Here is a 21,374-nt window from a genome sequence, read left to right as displayed (position 1 = left end):
TCTCTCGTGTTCGCACGCTCCGGCGCGTCAGGCATTTCGGAGGTCACGCTCATGCTTCGTGTTGGTGGGGCTGGATGTCACCGAATGTTCTTAGGGAAGCGCCAAAATCTCGCTGCAGTGCATGCCTCGTATATAACTGGTTTAGACGGTGGCAATACGTTGTGTCTCTATATTTATACAACGCTAACGCATTACCGTTGACAGTCACCATGAGATGCATGCAGCCGCAATTTTTAGGGGCGAAGCTCCTTAGGGTTTGGGTCGTTCCCTGTAGTAGTAGTAGTAGTAGTAGTAGTAGTAGTAGTAGTAGTAGTAGTAGTAGTATGTAGCCACCTGTACTTTTATGAAGTGTTCACTAGATGGCGTTCCGGTTCCGCTTCCACTTCCGATTCCGGTTCCACTTTTCGCGGGCTCGGTGCGAACGCGCGCAAAACGCCGACGGCACCGACAACAGTTCTGCGCGTTGCTGGTGCTGCTGCATGTCCAAGTTTATACAGCTGATAAATTTACCTTGAGTCGACCCCATGGCTGCTTCGCATACTACTCAGGGTTCCCCTACGGGAAGATGGTGTAATTTTCTCTCTCGTTCCCGACGCGCGCTCTCTTTATCTCTCGTCCGTAGCTGTGGTTTACCCGAATTATCCCCCGGTGCTTCGCCCACTCATCATCATTCACTTCGTGGATATGCTGTGATTTTTTTTCCGCACTCACTACCGGCGTCCATGCAGATGATCTTGGCGATGGTGTCACGCATCTCCCTGTCGGTTTTGGCTGCTCATTCTGATAGAATCATGGGGATTTCCGGTCAATTTCCCGCTGCACCAACTGTTTCATCAGTCCGCGTTCCTGGCACTTAGGTGGTTTCACCGCGCTGCTCATCCCCGTCGACCTCCACACCTAGCGAGATAACGGGACTGCATTAAGACCTCAACAGCCTCGAATAACTTACCCTTTTATTTATTTATTTATTTATTTACAGTACCTACAGCGCCCTTGCGGGGCATTAGTGTAGGGGGAAGTACTAACATTCAAATACAAAAAATATGAATACGTAGCAAAATGCAGATTGGTGACATGTCATTTGGAATAATCCACAGAACAACTATGAAATTTCGTTTTTCATCTTACCACAGACCTATCGAAATGGCGATCACGACTCTGGTTCTGATTTCTGCAGGAGATCCTCCCCTCACCGTGTCCCTCCCCCTGAAAAACCGCGCGATGTCATTGGGTTCATGTCTACATCCCCGTCGCGGGTGAACGCAGTAATTTGAGGAACATCAGGCAATCGAAAATAATTTTATGGTCTTCTCTAGGGAAGAATGCTGCTGTTCCAGTAAATGAACTCCGAGCCGGGGGAATTGCTCAAGTCTGTTGCTTTTTTCTTATTTTTTTGTGTCTAAGAAATAGGTAAACGTGGCATTACTAGTTAGATGTCTACGTTACGTCTACAGCCAAATTCAATACCGAAATTTATATAGCTTGCAATCACGTGATTGCAGCCTCCATGCTGGCACCGGTGCGACGAGAAGCCATCGTTTATGCCTGGGGCTATTTGCTCCTCTCAGCCATCCGCCGCCTCAGACTGTTAGCTTACCCCATGCCATCCGGAGCAACATCACCGTACCTCCTCTAACTCGCAACATGCACCCAGTGCTCCACGCACAGTGAAGGGAGGCCCGGGCCCGGGCCATACACAAGCGATACGGGACTTTGCCCTCTAAAGCCTACATGGATGCGGGGTCTTACCCCATACGCGCAGCCACAACAGCCACCGTAATCGTCAACAAAGAACATCGGAGCAGCATTTCGCTCACCCGATACAATCCCCTCCAAGCCGAGGAAGCAGCCATAGCCCTCGCGCTCTTCCAAACACAGGCGGAAGTGATAGTGACCGACTCCCAACAGGCGTGCCGCAACTTCGCTATCGGCAGAATTCATGCCACTACGTCAAGATCATCAATCAAAAGCCACCAACCAGATCAGTCATGATCATCTGGGTGCCAGCTCACCACGTCATTCCTGGCAACGAGGTCGCCAACCACGTGGCTAGAGATTTGACCCACCTAGCCGACGCCAAGGAATCTGAACCCGAGCGTATGCACCCTCTAGTCTCGTACCAAGACATTACACAGCACTACAAGCTAACCCACAGAACATGTGCAACCCCTCACAAGTCTACCTAGAAAGCAGGTGCGATTCCTCCGAGCTATACTAGTTAATACATTCCCCCACCCAACCAGAAACCACCTCATAGCCCCTACACAATTCTCTCCGTGTCGATGAGACTATAGAACACCTACTATGCTACTGTCCATCTTTTCAAAACGAAAGACATGACCTCTGCAACGTTCTCAATAGGCTAGATAGAAGACCGTTCACTTTGAGCAAGATCTTGGGACCATGGCCTCGAATATCACAGCTGCAAAAGGCCACAAAAGCGCTGCTGCGATTTTTAAAAACTACAGGACTGAGTGACCGTCTATGACCCGGACTGATTGATAATCAGTGATAGAACAGAGATCTGTTGCTACGTTGGCGATATCAACAGTGGACTTTCTATTCTTCTCTTAATCTCTCTCACCCCTTTTTCCTTCCCCCAGTGTAGGGTAGCCAACCGGGCTCAGTCCTGGTTAACCTCCCTGCCTTTCATTAAATCATTTTCTCTCTCTCTCTCTCTCTCTCCGAAATGCCGCTTCTGCGCAGAGCCCAGGTACCTCAGGCACATAGTAGGGGGTTGTAGAGAGGCACCACTCAATCCTCCGAACCATTACCACACCAACGAGCTTTGGGAGAGAGCCTTGGCCAGCTCCGACCTCGAAGATCAGCAACGGCTGATTGGGAGGGCCCAGGATGCGGCCAGAGCTCAAAGTATTCTGGAATGAGGACGCCTCTCCAAAGCAGCATTTACATAATAAAGATGTTAATTCTCTCTCTCTCTCTCTCCATGACGACACATGAAAGCTATCAAAATTTGGAGGAAATTTAAGCTTCGCCTTTAAGAGTGTACCCCGAAAGCATTCAAGCATCCCTGACTGCTTCTCGCGTTCTCGGCGCGGTGGCTTAGTCAGCTAAGGCGTTGCGTTGCGCTGCTGAGCACGAGATCGCGGGATCGAATCCCGGCCACGGCGGCCGCATTTCGATGGAGGCGAAGTGCAAAAACGCCCGTGTTCTTTCGTTGCAGTGCAGGTTAAAGAACCCCATGTGGTCAAAATTAATCCGGAGCCTTCCACTACAGCGTGCCTCATAATCAGAACTGATTTTGGCACGTAAAACTCCAGAAAGAAGAAGAAAAAAGAACCTGCCCAAGAAGAAAGTGCGGAGCGTCTATAGGATTTGCTCAGCTCTTGTTGCGGACAGGGACTGCCTAGGCCGCGCAAGAACTACACTCGCCCGGTCAACAATGCTGTTAGTTAGGGCGCCTTTTAGTTTACCAAAATGTGATTTGGTCGCATGAGTGGTATAGTTCGTTTTTAAAGGCGAAGAATTTCTTAGAGAACATTTGCCACTTTGAGAGTATCTATCTATCTATCTGGCTGCCTACGTCTTGGTGCTCTCATGGTCGTATCGTTAACTTGGTATTTTCCAAAATAAGCATACTATGACAAGAGTGCATGACGAACATAAATGATAGGTCATAACATGCGTGTCATGTACGTCATAAAACAGCCGCTTAAAATGACATTGACCCCGCGAAAAAAACATTAACACTCTAAAACCACTGAAATGTGTTCGGACTTAAGGTACTAAGTGAAGGCAAAACCAAAGGATGGTGCTAGTAGTAATAGTCATGAGCATGGCTCAGCAAAAATGGGAATGAGTCAGCGAAAAGAGATCAATACTCAGAAACCACTCATACGCGTTCTGACGTGGGTACAAAGTGAAGGAAACACTAAAGGATGGTGGTAGAAGTCATAGTCAGGAGCATGACTCAGCAAAAATGACAATGACTCAGCGAAAAAAGCTTACCACTTAAAAACCATTCAAATGGGTTCTGACATGGGTACTAAGTGAAGGAAACAATAAATACTAGTGGTAGAAGCCATAGCCATGACCATGACTCAGCAAAAATAACAATGACTCAGCGAAAAAAGATTAACACTGAACAACCAATGGAATGGGTTCGGATCTGGCACCAAGTGAAGGAAAAGGCTAAATGTCAGGGGTTGAAGTCATAGTCATGAGCATGGCTAAGGCTTTCGCCTTAAATTCTCCTAGGCATTCCTAAAGGCACTCCTGAGGACTCATGACGTGAATGTCATGACATGCGTATCGTGTAGATCATGAAAAAGCAGCCTACGTCTGGGTGTTCTCATGTTCGTTTCGTTACCTTGGTTGGCTCCCCGCACACTGCTTCGCATAACATCGATTCCCACAGGGCGTGGTATCTGCCGGCTTTTTCAAATTACTGTTAGTTTTCCCGCAGAACGCACTCTACTTGAAATGAAACGGGATTATTAAGCCACAAGGTGTTCAGCGTGGTCCGAATTTCAATCAACAGTGCTCAACCATGATAAAAATGCCTTACTTGAGTCTAGCATATGCGACAAGTACGTGTAACACCGAGTAAACTTCTCCTCCGGAAGATTTTTCATAAACTGGAAAGCTTTTTCACTCAGCACAAATGTCGCGAAGGTCGAAGGGAAGCGCAAACAATTTTAAAATAACGTAAACAAACTTACAGCTCAATAAATAATCGCATTTTGTGAGAGCGTGAGAAAGCACTGCCTGAAAACAGTTACGCATGTGGAACAGCTAGAATGTTCTTTCGCGCTTCCCGGAAACCTCATCTTTCTTTTTCTTCTCTCCACCTTCGCCTCCGCGCGCCATGGCTGCGCTAATGCGTGCGAAATCTGGATGGCGTTAGGAAAGGAGCGGGTCATGCCGCTTTATGAATGGTAGAAACGCTAGAAAAGGCGTGTGTGCTTGCGTTTCCGCGTAACACAATTATGTTTTCTCGTATATTGAAATTATAATCCGACGCTACCATGTCTGTAGGTTGTGTTTTAAAGGGACAATAAAGAGAAACCGGAAGTTGAGCTTAAATGGTAGATTATCCTTTCACGATCACAGCCATACCATTCTTACTGCAAGCAGATATTTAATAAGCGAGAAAATAGCGAAAAACTGAAGGATAGGTGCTGACACCCCTTCGAATTTCCCGCACTACATGTTCGTGACGTCGGAGATTACAAATGCAGGTCGGTCGCGATTGGTCGAGAACGATTTATCGCTGTTAATAAAACGCAAAATGAAATACAATTTTAACGTACATAAACAGCATTTTCCCACTTTTTAAACCGTTTCAAGCGAGAAAGTACAAGTTTAGCACAAAATTAAATAAATAAGAAAAAAATGCCATGGCGATACATCCGGTCGTGATAGTTTCGTAGTTTCGTTTTTGGTCAATGCATCGCCGCGCGCGCCTGTTCCGCTCTACGGTGTTTGGTTGCGTGTTGCGTGGCTCGAAAAACCTTGACTTCGCAGGAAACAGCCAGAAAATGGCTTGTGTGTGTAGTGTTGAGGGCTGTATAAATGGCCCAAGGCGCTTGCTCAGGGGCAGCGGCAGTGTTGACTTGATTGTGTCCTTTCATGTGGTGCCGTGCGGTGAGGCCCGGCTCCCCGGCGTTCGCAATATCTCAGTGCTCTGCTAACGATAAAACGGCAAAAGAGCCAGAGAAACCGATGGTGTGCTCTCTGCATTTCTCGCCCTCAGATTATGTCTATAATCCTGCCCTCGGAAAGTATCTTGGCGTGCCCCAGAGGCCAGTCCTTTCTCGAGCAGCTGTTCCCTCAATGTGGCCTTCGTCAAACCCCCTACCGGTGACCCTGCAGCAGCAAACTGGCGGCTCCGTGACTGCTGAATGTCATTAAATAAAGCCACGAAATAACCATACCGAGTACGTGCGTAACTGTCTACGCTTGTTCCGTCGGGAACATCGTCGCCTGGTGGACCGGACGCTTCGCTTCGCCTTCCGTCGACGAAAACGAAGCTCTGCTTTCCGCCGGCGCGGCCGGCGCCTCACCGCCATCGCACGCGGAAACACCTACCGCTCGAGCACAGAGGATCATTTCGCGCTCCGTTTCGCTAAATATCGCTGAAATGCAGTGCTGCTTCGCTGGCGACCTCTTCGTTGCAAGGTACAGCGGCAGCAACGGTATCCGTCGCTGCGAACACAAACGCAGCGACCATGCATGCAGCCATGATGCATCCAGCGCCTCGGCCGTTTACGCAAGCGGTGAGGTATCATGGCGCATTCTGATTCGCTGAGAGCAATGAAATCTGTGACGACACTGCTTCAGCGCCAAATCTGGGGTGAGAGAAATTGAGGAAGAGATATTTGGTCTTCGTTTACGAATTTCTCCGCTAATAACTGATATTTTTGTACCCAACAGAAACTGCATGCATTGCTGAAGGTCCCTCTTTTATTCCAGCTGAACTTACTGTTTCTCTTTAGTGTCCCTTTAAGTTGTGTACTTAATAATTTTTCTGACGCATTTTACATTAAGAAATTCGATTAGTTCAGTATCGCCTCTGCCCCACGCGGAGGGCCGGCGTGCTTGTGGTTCGGAATGATTTGTCGCCAAACGACGGTCGGCGCCGATCCGGATTTTTGGCGCCACGGGGACCTTAATGCTATCACGTTTATGTGTCATAGTCCTGTCAGATAAGGTTCATAAGGACACAATAGACAGTTTTAGTTTAGCGTTTTCAAGCAAACGTTAACGCATTACGTGCATAAGAAATCGCATTGTTATCACTGTGCATGCTCTGAACGTTATTTGGTTTTTGCTATTATACAGTTTTAGTTTAGCGTTTCTCGACTTACGTACGCTAAACGCAAACACTTTACGGGACGTTAGGGCGTGCGTCGCTTTAGGACTTTTAGTTTAACGTTCGAGAACGTAAACGTATTATAAAACGTAAGCGAACGTAGCGCCATCTCTTGCCTGAATCAACCATCCATTCCTGTCTTGGCTACAAGCGAGTCACTTGTAGCCAAGGAAGTGGCCAATCCGTTTATGTGTGCGCGAGAACGTCGCGAAAACGATTCAGCAGCAGGTTCTGCGTCGCACGTCCTGTTCCTGTTCATAAACTCATCGAGCGGTCAAGTATTCTTTGGGACCGTCCTTGCTTGGCTTGCCTAAGCTGGCACGACATTGAAGCTATTACGATGCGCGAGCGCGAACCAAGACCCAGGTTGTATGCAGCCAGGAATGGGCTCCTCAACATTGATGCCATTCCAAACACACGTTCCGTTGCCAATTCCGGTTTCAAAAACAAGACTTCCCTTTTCTTGTGAAAGCGTTACAAGTGCCGGACTACGTGACACGCGCTCAAGGAGTTAGAGTGACTGCCCAGAAAGCCCTGTGCATGTGCTTGCGTCGCCAGGCCTGCCCTAACCGCCTGAGCGACTTACAGGACTTCTTCGGTCGCCACAACAGCGTCATTTCAAGTGTGTCGAACAAAATGATGTTCCACATTTCACATATCTTAGCAACTTTCAAACAGTAAGAGAGACTCGGAGCTACTCATTTTTCAAGCTGACACGAACAGACGACAAACTACAATTCCACTATGGGGTTTATTTTTTGCTCACCTTCTGCCAACTGTAGCAGACGACGCGCGCTGCGGAAGCGTTATACTGAGCGCAGCGCCAATTTTGCGTCATGACGCGGACTGCACTCCAGACGGGCCGGTCGGCACACCTACCCATCTGGACACAGTAACGGTATTTTTTTGTTTGCGTGTTTGCATTCTGCAGAATCGGGCCTGCCAATTTACTTTCAAGGACATGCTCGGTAGTTCTTGGCGAAATGCGCTAGCGGAAGCTTGCATCTCTCACGCAGGGTTCTTCCGTTGAACACCTTCTTCGTCGCAAGTTCCGTGTTTTTCGAAGTCTCTTGCCCTTTTGATGAATTTCGAAGCTGGTTGGAAGCATTCACTTCACGGAGAAGAGCTAAAATGTCTTTCTCGCTGAAGCGCAAGCGTGTCACACTTGTTGCTGGTACAGCCTCCATTTTGTACACTGTTTTCCAAGAAAAAACTTGCCTTACTATGGCACCGCCAGCGATCTTGAGTTTTGCCAAAGCCGTCCTAGACAAGACAATTCATTAGCATCCATCCTGGACTTGCACATCATAATATGAATTGTCCGCTCTTTCTGCGCATGCGTGATGAGTAGTGGGTGCGAGAGAGAAATGTGGGGACTTTCGGTCCCTCAAATTTCTCTTCGCCTAGGTACTACGGGGACGAAAGTTGTGAGCGCCGTTCTTCCCTAGCCGAGCTGCCAGCACAGAATCGACAGAATGCGTGCCGGCAACGCGAAGAAGCTGTGTCCGAGGTGAGTTTGTTGCGACGGTAGCATATCAAATTTTTATAGTCGCAGGGCGATAGTGTGTGTTGTGTTGTGTTTAATGGCGCATAAGCAACTAAGGCTATCATGCGCCAACCACAAGGTGAAGTTTCTTTTCGACAGTTGGGTCACCTGATCAACAGTCCTTGTCTAGGCAAGGACCCCCAGGATCCCAACAAATTAAAAAACCTCAGTCTTCTTCTCAGAGAAGAGAAGGTGAATGAGGTGTATCATAATGTGAAATGAAGCGCAGGGTCAGATTCATAGTTTTTCGAGGACACCTGCTTCCCTTAAGAAGCTAAAAAGGTATGCCATATTTACTAGTGCGTCTTCGCCTAAAATTAATGATGGATGAAAAGGAATGTGTTCATTGTAAAACAAAGTAAAATATTTTTTTCTCAGTGTTTCGAGTTTCGTGCATGATATTAATATGTGGCTTACGGTAAGTTCATCTCCGCATTTTTCACAAACAGGCTTGTCTTGTTTTGTCAGTAGGAAATTGTGAGTAAGATGCGTGTGTCCAATGCGGAGGCGACCTAATATGACTTCGATGAAGCGTTTTTGGTGTGAGCATGACTTCCATTCTTCTATGTTAGGTTTTACTAGATGTAGTTTATTGTTTACTTCTTTTTTCCATGTAGACTGCCATTTATTTCGCAGTTTATGGAACACTAATTTCATGGAATCTTTGTAAGGAATTCTCACATTTATGATTTCTTTATGCCGCGCTTTCGCAGCACAATCATCTGCTTTCTCATTGCCACTGATTCCGACGTGACTCGGCACCCAACAAAATTTTATGTTGTGTCCTTGGCTTGTGGCTCTTCTTATGTTATGTAGGATGTTGCCGATTAATGGTGTAATTGCATTTCTAGGCTGAAGTGCTGTGAGTACACTTAGTGAGTCTGTGTAAATGATGCTGTTCTCAATGTTCTCATTTATTTTTTTTTCTACAGCCACAGAGACTGCGTAACACTCGGCAGTGAAAATGGATGCACACTGAGGTAGGCGTACAGTTTTTTCCCAATTGCCTTGTATCACGGCACTTCCAACGTAGCCTGCTGTTTTCGAACCATCGGTATAAAATGCTGAGTGTTCCGCGTATTTTTCGTTTAGTGCTAAATATTCTTGTAATATATGTTCATGCGGTGTTTGTTTTTTCTGAAATTGCGTTAATGTGAAGTCGCACACAGAGGGCAGGCGATACCAAGGCGGGAGTGGATCGGGATTCTGGGCTATATGAGGCAATGTGTCCATTATACCTAATTCTTGGCATCTCTCTTCAAAGCGGAGAAGGAGTGGTCTTATTGCATGGGGTTTGTTGGTAAACAGTGTTCGCGATGGGCACCTTGTAACTATTTGGTAACAGATATGTTTTGGCAGTGAACGGATTTTTATAATGTATGAGCATGTGAGCATAGTTCTTCTGTCTGAAAGTGGTGGTTCATTGGTTTCTACATACAGACTGTTTATGGGCGAGGTCTTGTATGCACCAGTTGAAAGACGTAAACCTAAGTTATGTACTGGGTCCAGGCGGTTCAAGTATGACTTCCTTGCTGAACCATACACTATGGAACCATAGTCTAAGCGGGAGCGTATAACGGAGCGATAAATTTGTAGAAGGCATAGCCTATCAGAACCCCAGTGTTTGTGTGAAAGGACTTTGAGTATGTTCAGGGATCGAGATGCTTTCTTTTTAAGCGCGTTTATGTGCGGAAGGAAAGTGAGTTTTTTGTCAAAAGTTATACCAAGAAATTTGTGCTCATTTTGGGCAGGTAATTCAGTTTCGTTCAGGTGTAGGGTGGGGTCTGTCTGTAAGCCTCGTTTGAGTGAGAAAAGAATGGCCACTGTTTTCTGTGGAGAAAAGCGGAACCCATTTCTGTCTGCCCATGTTGCCACTTTATTTATTGTTAACTGTACTTGTCTTTCGCATGTTGATATGTTGGAGGACGTGCAGGCTATCTGAAGATCGTCGACGTAGACTGAATACATAATGGATCTTGGGATAATTTTGCTAATAGAGTTTATTTTTACAATAAAGAGTGTTGTGCTTAAAATACATCCCTGGGGTACTCCGTTTTCCTGAATAAAATTCTTTGAAAGGGTTGAGCCTAGGCGTACATGGAACGAGCGATTAGATAGGAAGTCTTTTAAGCAGTTCAGCATCCTGCCGCGGATGCCAAGCTCAGCCAGGTCTTTGAGAATCCCAAACCTCCAGGTTGTGTCATATGCCTTCTCTAAATCGAAAAAAACAGCAAGACAGTGTTGTTTGTGTATAAAAGCTTCTCGAACTGTATTTTCAAATCGAACAAGATGGTCAGTTGTGGAGCATGCCTTTTTAAAACCACATTGATGATTGTCGAGAAGTTCGCGAATTTCTAGCACAAAGGTGAGTCTAATATTCAAGACACTTTCAAATGTCTTTGCAAGACAGCTGGTGAGGGCTATGGGCCTATTACTCGGGGAAGTTGGTGGTTTTCCGGGTTTCGAAAATGGAATGATAATGGCTTTCTTCCAGGCTTCAGGTATATTCCCCGTCACCCAAACTTTGTTAAAAAGTCCTAAAAGGGCCTCTACGGCAGGTTCGGAGAGATGAGCTAACATTTGATAATGTATCTCATCCGGACCCGGTGCAGTCTGTTTACCAGCAGACAGTACTCTATGGATTTCATGAACTGTAATTAAAGTATTGTAGGACTCATTTGTGCTGCCATTTACCGGCAGTCTTTGTTTCTCAGCGGTATTTCTGAATTTTAAAAATGATTCTGTATAGTGTGATGAACTGGAAACTGCCGAGAAGTATTCCCCCAAAATGTCTGCCTGTTCTTCAATACTTGTCTGTATACCTGGGGCTGTGAGGAGGGGAATTGTGAATGGGGAGTAGCTGCCATTTAGGTTTCGAACCTTCTCCCACATTTGTTTTGATGTAGTTGAGCTGTTTATGGAAGACACGTAGCTTTGCCACGAAGATTTTTCGACATTGCGGCGGACGTATCGGGCTTTTGCTCTTGCTTTTTTAAAACTGATAAAATTTTCCGCCGTTGGGTATCTGCGAAAAGTCCCCCAGGATTTGTTTTGTTTCTTTTTCGCTTCTCTACATTCTTGCGTATACCAAATTTTGTGGTTTTGTTTTACTACTCCAGAGGATTGAGGGATAGCTAGGCGTGCTGCGGCAATAATACAGTTAGTGAAAACTTCATTAAGTTCGTCTATACTCAGATTATTCGAATTTATTTTTTCTAGGCTGGCCTTTTCTTGAAACAGTGCCCAGTCAGCTAAACGGAGCATCCACCGTCGTGGTTTCGTCGGGATTACTTCTGGTGAAGATGTTAGGCTGATTAGTACAGGTAGGTGATCGCTTCCATATGGGTTGTCTAGGACATCCCACTTAAGATCGGTAAAAATTGAGGGTGAACTAAACGATAAATCAATACAGCTCATTTTTCGTGAGCTAGGTGAACAATAGGTTGGTTTTTCCGTGTTCAGTAGACAGAGGTTATTACTCAGTATAAGATCCTCAATAACTTGGCCTCTTGTATCGGTTTTGTCACTGCCCCAAAAGCTGGAGTGTGCGTTAAAATCTCCGACTATCAAATATGGCTTCGGTAACTGTTGTAAAAGGTCTTCCAATTCATGCATAGTTATTTCAAGATGTGGCTCCAGGTATACACAGCATACTGTAATTGTTTTGAATGTGTGCAGGGTGGCTGCCACAGCTTCTAATCTGGTTTTAAGCTGATGTTCTCGAGCTGCGACCCCATTTTTAATTATAATAGCAACGCCACCCGAGAGCCTGCTTGCCTGCTCGTGGTCGCGGCGGAAGACTTTATAGTTTTTGAGTATGTTTTCGTGTTTAGGACCTAAGTTTGTTTCTTGTAGACACAAAGCTACGGGTGAGTGTGTCGCTAGTATGTCTTTTATGTCATTTAGGTTATGTAAAGGTCCCCTGCAATTCCAGTGTATGAAAGCCACCTTGTAATTATATGTGTCGAAGACTTAGGTAGTGTTTTTAGGCCCCGTGATTCGGGGCTTCTCTCTTTTGTGGCGTTCTAGGGAGCCCCGCCGGTCATTCGACGTCGACGGCACAGGGCTGCCTTGACTTGTGTCCATTGTATCCTCAGATACGCTGGACGCCCGTGCTGGACGCACGGGTGTGTTCGAGCTGGGCCTCGCCGTGTGGAGAGAGGCCTTGAGGCTTGCTGATCTGGGGGTCTGCACAGCCTGCTTTTGATGGGGTGGCGCAGAGCTAGCTGCTTCCACCGAAGGCGCTGGAGGCTCTGCCCCAGCCTCACTGTGTGTGACCTGGGCAGGCCCTGGGAGCCGCTGTGCTGCCGGGCCATTTTGCAGCACAACGGAATAACTTTTTTTCTGCACCAACGAAAGTCGCTTCCGCGCTTCTCTGAAAGTGATATTTTCTTTTACTTTGAGTGTGATGATCTCTTTCTCTTGTTTCCATGTTGGGCAAGCACGTGAGTAAGCAGGATGACTGCCCTCGCAGTTTACACAGAGGTGTGGTTGAACTTCACAATTGTCTGAGGGGTCGTCATGGGAAGCACACTTAGCGCATGTGGTTTGGCCCCGGCAGCTCTGTGAGCCGTGGCCATACCTTTGGCATTTGAAGCAGCGTTGGGGATGTATGGTCGAAGTTTCAGTTTGGAGTAGCCTACCTCCACAGTCAGGCAGTATGCTCAATGCGAATGTTAGGACGAAGTGCTTTGTTTCGATTTCCTTGCCTTCCCGTCTGATTTTTATTCTGTACACATTTGTGACATGTTGTTCTTTGAGTCCGTTTAGGAGTTCTTCTTCGGTCACATACTTTAGGTCATCGTCAGAAATGACGCCACGAACAGTATTCAGTGATCGGTGGGCGCTGATAGCTATAGGGATGTCCCCAAAGGCTGTTACTCCTGAAAGCTTCTCGTGTTGATGCTGGTACAACACCTCCAAAAGAAGGTCCCCATTGGCTAACTTCTTTATTTTATATCCTTGTCCTATGGCGTCAAATAGGGTTCTTGTGACATTGAAAGGAGAGACATGTCGTGCAGTAATTTCTGAGTGCTCACTATGGATTACGTGGAATCTGGGGAAGTTGGTTTTGTTCTTCGTGAAGAACTGAGCAGTGACATCGGTGCGCCCCCTTTTGTGCGGAGGGCGATCAGTTGAAGAAAAAGCACTAGCCATAAAAATTATGCCTTTTTCGGCCACGGTACCAGCCACCCACCACGGAGCCCAACGAGGGGACGTGTCGGGAACTTGCAAGCAAGTCCTGCCCACGCCAGCTGTATACCGCAACTATAACCCAATATGGCGTAACTCAGGGTAGTTAGCCACACAAGGTTAACCCTAGCCGCCAGGAAAAAGAAGAGCTAAGAAGTGAGGAGGAGACAGGAGAGTTGAGGGAAAGAGGATAGGAAAGTGAAAGGTGGAGAGGAGGACAGGAAAAGGCGACTGCCGATTTCCCCTGGGTGGGTCAGCCCAGGGGTGCCGTCTATGTGAAGCAGAGGCCGAAGAGGTGTGTTGCCTCCGCCGGGGGGCCTTAAAGGTCCGAACACCCGGCATCGGCTCAACCCCCAGGATCCCCCTTTCCCCAGACACGGCTAAGCCGCGCACGGCTACACGCGGGAGGATCCAACCCCCATGTGCTCGGGTCCGTGGTGTCGCAACCCACCAAACGCCTGCTTACGCAGGCGCCCCTGCGGGGGCAGGGCGATAGGTTTGGAAGTGAGGTGTCTTCTCGGATGGACTTTAGTGGCAAAGCATTACATCGTGCCGATGCATTGTTCATTAGTGTCGTTGAGCAAGGTCAACATGCCGCACACTTCAGGCGATTCGCGGGTACGGAAACTGTTTATGAATTCAACGGTTTGTATGTGAAAATAAGAAAACTCAACGTCGCTATGCACTTTAATTGTCATAGACCATTGTGACGTACAGCAACACTGATAAAGCATTACGCTGCGCCGATGTTTACGAAAAGGCTTCGATGAATTAAAACACACATCGTATCCTGTATGTTAAACCCAGGTGAAAATTTCCAACTGGGATCCAACTGGGATCAGCTGGGATGAACTGGTTCCAGCTAGAAACCAACTGGTCCCAGTTACACACCAACTGGTCCCAGTTGGAAAGCAACTGGGTAGCAACTGGTTCCAGTTGGGATCCAACTGGAACTTTGACTAGTTGTACTGGAATCAACTGGTTCTAGTAGTGAGGCAACTGGAACTTTGACCAGTTGTATCAGTAGCAACTGGAACCAACTTAAACATTGGCCAGTTGTTCTGGTAGCAACTGGTTCCAGTTTGAATCCAAATGAAATGGTGGCCAGAAGTTTAAATGAAAGCAAGTAACATGCAGTAACATGCAGCAGCTAGTCCTACTTATACTGAGCAATTAAGTTTGGCAGTTTCAGCAATCCTAGCAAACATTCTAATAGAAGTTTGTAATAATTAGTCTAATACGTCAGTTTTGTATTAGTTGTATAAGTTTTGTATTAGACCAATAGAAATGTCTATTAGTCGTACTGATTCACCTATAAGACCAAGAGGCCGTGTGTATTAGACTTGTTAGTCTTTTACAAGCAGCGTTGCGTGTCTACTAGTTTTGCTGGTCTGATACAACATACGGCTAGATTCCGTAGCTCTTGTTTGCTGGTGAAAGTTAATTGACAAAAAATTAGACTAGCTGACCGCTTGCTTGCATGGAGGGGTGTTTCTAATTAATCACTGAATAATTAAACATTCTACTGTACAATTGTGCAGCAGATTGCGTTCGCACGTTTGCATTAGTTTCAGCACACCATCTCTCAGCGACGTACACAAAAGCGACGTGCGCCTACATGGTCTTGCCAATTTTGCTTCACTGAGCCTCGCCGCGATGAGTCGAGGAAACAGCTAGTGTTTACAGCACAGCGAATGCTCCACCGCGAAAAAAAAAAGAAAACACGCGAACAACCAGCCATCAGATCGCAGTGCCCGGTCAGCTTACGAACAACCATATTTGTTTGCCGCTGAAGTTTCGTCAGTGTCGTATTTTCTGTTGAAGTGCGCATAAAGTAAACGTTAAACTTTTAATCTAAATTGCTAACTTGATATCGCATATAAAAGGCCGTAATATTTATTGACATCAAAGAGCAGTATCGCAGAGAAGAGAACACGGCGGGTGGGAAGGATATAAAACTGCGGCCGTAGTCAGCCGTAGTTGCGCACAGCACGTGTGTAATGGCGGCCGCCATGCCAAGGCGAGGCGTCACGCGAGGCGTGCGTGCGTGTTAGTGAATGAACGACGTGTTTTTAAGGAACCCGTGGTGTTAGCGCCTGCGCAATCTCATTCGTGCAGTAGTATATGTGGATAGTTTCATCTATGGCTGCTGTTGTGACTTCAAAACAACCCAAGGCAACTGTTTTACCCCTGTCCTTCGGGGCTTTGTGGATTTATCAGCGTGCATCGATGTGCAGTGTTCTCCCCGGCGCCGATTTACCATTTCGAGGTAATTATACTTCTTGTTTATGCTTCTATAGTACAGTATGAGGTGTTTTCTTCTTTCTTTTTTATCCTGACGGTGGATGTAAGTACTTCTGTACAGTGCCGTCGGGCCGATTGCTGTGTGCGTTGCAGCAATGATCGACATGACTGTTTCCGACAACGCTGTGCAAGATTTGTGTCAAGAGTTCTTTATATCTGCCTACTGTTTCGATGGAACACACATCTTATGTTGATTTTGTGTTCTTTATAATTGTCCTATCGTGTCACTTGGCGTCATTTTTTATTATGATAAACATTTTGAGCTAGCATAATATCACACTGTCCTAAAATTAGTTTGGTAATTGCGGAGCCACATTACTCTAATGTGGAAGCAAATATTGCCAGCTTAAACGTTTAGTGGCAGAACTAGCACCGCTGTTTTTAGCTGCTTATATATGTGTGTATTTTTGTGCACAGGTTTTTTTAACCACTTCCTCAAAAGGACGTCCTTTCGTCGAAGTCAACGAAAAGCTCTCAATCAAGATTGCTGACCTGACGAAGATCTCGAAGGAGGAATCTGCAAAAATACATGCTGTGCTAATAAATGCTTTCAGAAATTTTACCTGTTTTTCGTTATGTATCTGGTACATTGCAACATTTTCTTTCACTCCAATAGACCTATTACACTAATGGACCTACTAGACTGTATTAGTGTCGATAACCGAATAGGCTATTACAGTTTGTATTAAAATTTTTGCTATGGAATCAAGCAATAATAGCTGAACAGCCTTAGTTGTATGAAATCCATCAGCAGAATACACTTTTGATAGGCTTCTGCACGGGCCAGTTGCAATGGGGACCAACTGGGACCAGTTGCAACGGGGACCAACTGGGAATTGTTCCATAAACCAGTTTAACTGGAACCAGTTGCATTCCCAGTAGGAAATTTTCACCTGGGAAGTAAGAAAAGTGAACGTCGTCATGCAATATTTCATAGCCGTACATAGACCATTGTGAAAGCTGTACCGAAACACTCATCAACCACGTGGTACAGATTCGTAGTTATTCTGAGGATCTTGTATATAATTAAGGAACGCGTATTTTACACCAATTCCCGGGCCGTTACGATCATTGTATCCGACCCGGCGTGCTAGGTGGGCGAAACAAGTGCTCAAATCACCACAACCACGTCCGAAATATCTCTGAAAGCCTGCCAGCCCATTCATTAGGCGTCTCTGTGTTTGTACTGGGACAGGAGAGGTGACGGCGAGCGCCGCGAGTATCACACTATATCCCGTGACAATGGCCCCTTTACACTCGGCATGCTTCACCGCAGTACTTTGCGTATGCTTGACCGCGTAGCACTCATGCATTGTGGCGAAGCTGATAGTAGGGAACCGGGCATTATGCAGCGCTCGAGCCTAGCTTCTCGTCAGTGACTGCGGATGGAAAACACATACACGTTCAAGAGCTTTTCGTCGATCTTTACACCTCTTTATTGAATGAAAAGGATAACGTAAGCCTGTGTCCGTGAGTTAAAAGATCGATAAAGACTCTGGGCACTTACTTGCAGTGTGGGAAAAATAGAGAACTTTATTTATGCAGGTGTCCATGCCCTGCAGTCCTGTGGTGACCCTGTGAAGCTGGATCCGGCCTCGTGGAAACACAGCCGGCTCATCAGTCACAAAGTAGGAGCAGAAGAGAACAGTCTAATGCTGATATAACACCTGATTGTATATAGTGCTTAACTTGTGGTTAGCAGTGACAGACATTGCACTAAAGATTGAGAGTATGTCTTAATACGCAACGCTTATCTGGCGAATAGGAGAGCAGAAGGTGAGAACAATGTTTTGAGATGAGGTATGACTGCCTTCATCTGTGTAGTGAAATCGTGTTTATTATTTGTGTAACGTCAGTGCACTCACTTGCTTAAGTATAACGTTTACTGCAGCTTACAGCTTCTGTCGATGCAGGTGCTTCTCTACTGGAAACAACCTTTCATTTACCAAATAAAGTTGCCATTTTGTAGTTTTACAAGTTTTCCTCTGGGGTTTTAGTCTCTTCTGAATCTGGAAGATCTGACTGAATGCATGGGTATCAGAGTTTGTACTCCATCACATTTAATAGTACATTCCACCTCGAGATAGCCAACGCACTTCCAAAACCCCAGGATATACTGCACGTGGTTCAGTGCAGGTAAGCACTGCGAATTCATTTATGTTGATAAGACACCTAATGTTTCCTTCTGCTCGCTCTTGCTACTATTGAGTTCTCCAGCAGCTACTGTACTAGTTTCTGTGCGCGCGTATACCCATGCAATGGCGAGTGCCAGAGCAATTCATGTGCTGCTCACAGTTGGCACAAACACTTGTGCATCACAGACTAGTGTGAGCAAAAGAAGCACATGATAACTGTTTCTTTTCATGCCATATAGCGCTGTGCCTGGTAGGCATGAGATATTTCTACTGTGTAAATGCACTTAGCTAAAGCAGTGAAGTTGGCATCTGAGTCCCTCGCTTTAGTCCGCCCTGACATCCAAGTCAGGCCTCCCCTTGTGCACCAATAAATGTGCAAGCACAGTCTCTCTGCCTACTATACCAAGTGTAACATGCTGGCTGACATCACATTTTTATTGCGATAGCAATTATATGGACACTTCAACCGGATTTCTGCCGTCGCCGTCGTCGTCGCCGTCGCCGTCGCCGCGAGGTTCCGTATAGATAAAATCTTCGCCGCGCGCCGTATGCCCCAGCGGAAGCGTGGGGGGACGCGCGCAATCACGGAGAGCGAACGCACTCAATCGCCCACGCGCAAGCAAGGAAGCGGAAAGCCAGCGCCGGAGGGAGCAGGGGGGGGGGGGGGGGGGGCACTTCTCTGCCAACAACCGCGCTCGTCGCTCGTCCGCACAGTCTCTTATCTCTCCCACGCGCAAGCCAGGAAGCGGGAAGCCAGCGCCGGAGGGAGCATGGGGGGGGGGGGGGGGGGGGGGGGGCGCACTTCTACGCTTCCAACAACCGCGCTCGTCGTTCGTTCGACCGCACCGTCTCTTATCTCCACACGGCTCTGACCTTTATTTCGCCGCTCAGTTTCCGTTGAAGCGATAGACAGCACGTACCTTCGCCCGCTGCCAGCGTTTTGACAGTCGTTGGCTGCAGTCATTCAGTGTGATCTATTCATGTTTGTTTGTGCGCGCTCACACCACGCTTGTTCATTCGGTTAGTAATAGTCGGGCCACATTTTCCAACGCACGCTAGACATGCAATGCTGCCCAGATCGGCAGTGCAGCAATATACAGGTGTGTCCCTTCGCACGCGCTGCCCACGGTAAGCGCTTCTCATCAACACCACCGTTTCACACGCGCCTTCTCGTGGTCATCGAGTCTCTCTTCATGTCGGTCTACTTACGCCGCAGCACACCTGCTTACTTAATCAGCTCATGTTTACTACAATTCATATTGCTACCAAGGCCGCTCACCTTACTTCGTATGACATTGCTGTGTTGCTATCGCATTCATTGCTTCGCCCTTAGGGTGAAACTGTGACATTTTTTTAACTGCACAAACTGAACAGCATATCCAAACAAAGAAACGCAAATGGCTAGCCCCATCACAGTCATGTCAAGTCTCATGCTATTTGAAAACTTGGCAGTTTATGTATCATCCCATCTCGTATCGCCCTTGTAGTGGCAGTGATGACGTTATGCAGGGTGTCCTACATAACTTGAGCCAAGGTTTAAAAAATGAAAGGCACGTGAGAAGCAAATTGAACCAAATGCTACTATTCGCATTGGCCTACAGTAACTCAGGCCATTTTTTGTTTTCCCCATAACTCACTCATTAATTATGTTTGATTACCTAACTTTTTAATTATTGGCTAAGAACCCCAAGTATGATTCACAGATTTATAGAGCACCTTCAGAAACCACCGATGGTGTTGTTTCCTGTGCAATACATCTCGCGTAGTCCTTTTTCAGCATTGCAAAGAAAGCCCGCGAAATATGGGACAAAAGCCACGTGACGGAGCCCTTGCGCAGTGGTATCGTGCTGCTCTCAAGCATGCGTTCGGTGAACAAGGCCGGCTGCATCGCAACAGGGAAGCAGCAAGGCGTTGTGATGGTTATAGGCCGCTGGGCTGGCGGCTCCGTCGGATGACGGCGCAAATGCATGCTGCTGGCCGAGTGCTGCCGAGGAGACTAAACAGTCAAGACTGATAAAGAAAACAAGGAAATACCTTTTTATTTACTTTTGAACTTGGAATGTGTCAGAGGGAGGGCGACGACGTGGAGGATGTGGAAGTAGGGGGGTGCTAGTGGGGGGGGGGGGGGGAGGGGACATTAGCAGTAGGTTTTTTTTTTTCAGGGGTCAGCACTTGCGAAATCGTCCCATGATTATAATGCGTGTTCAAACAGATCGCCATCTGCTGCTATGCAACTCTGGCATCTCTTTAGCACATTTACCATGGCATTCTTGATCATGGTTTCGGGAATGAAGTTGCAAACTCGTCTTATTTTTTCCTTTAAGTTGGCTGATGATCTGGTTGTTCTCTGGTATACTTGATTCTTGACGGACCCCCAAAGAAATAAATCCAGAGGGGTTAAATCCGGTAACCTTGCTGGCCAGGAAATGGGCCCATGTGGATTTATCCACTGCTGCGTGAAAACTTCATCCAGCCAAATGCAAATTTTGTGACTGCCATGCGCAGGAGCTCCATCATGCTGATACCAGATATCCTTGATCCTAGCCAATGGAACTTCGCAGAGAAAATCCTGAAGAAGCCCATTGAGGATATTGTTGATGTATCGTTCACCGGCAAGCGTGTAGTAAAAAAATACAGGCGCAATGTTAGTGCCACTGTAAATTCCACACCACACATTAAAGGACCACTGATATTGATGATGCGCCTGCAAAACCCAGTGAGGCTTTTCGTCCTGCCAATAGCGAGCATTGTGGATGTTCACTTGGGCATTGCGCGAAAAGTTAGCTTCATCGGTGCACAGGATCTTGCTAACAAAACCTGGGTCCTCTTCTGTTTTGATTAGAATCCAGTTTGCAAAGTATTTTGTACTCTAGAAGTCGCGGGGCTCCAGCATTTGGTGCAGCTGCACGTGGTAAGGATGAAGTTGTCTCTTCTTCAGTATTCTCCACACTGAAGATTTCGACACACCAGCTTCAGCAGCCACACTACAGACACTTTCCCGGGGGTGTGCAGAAAACTTGGACAGAATATCTGTCTCCGCTTCCTCTCCGAAAATTGCAAATTTGTGTCGTTTAATGGCAAATGTCCCATTCTGTTTCAGCGTCTCATGCGCACGCACAATTGTCATTGAGCTTGGACAGGTACCTGGATGCCAGCCTTGAAACAGCTTAACTGCCTGCCTTCTATGGCTGCTTGACGCACCAAGAGCCAGAACTATATCCGCTCTTTCTTCATTGTAATACGGCATGTCTGCTGCTCTGTGTTGATTAAAGCCAAATTATGAAGCAGTCGAGAACACGAAGGGATATGGGCGCCTGAGGAGCACCTAATGAATGGCGGCGAGGTCTTTCTTTTCCCCCCC

This window comes from Dermacentor silvarum, chromosome 5, assembly GCF_013339745.2.
Source record: "Dermacentor silvarum isolate Dsil-2018 chromosome 5, BIME_Dsil_1.4, whole genome shotgun sequence".
Lineage (NCBI taxonomy): Eukaryota > Metazoa > Arthropoda > Arachnida > Ixodida > Ixodidae > Dermacentor > Dermacentor silvarum.
This window is presented reverse-complemented; position numbering follows the sequence as displayed.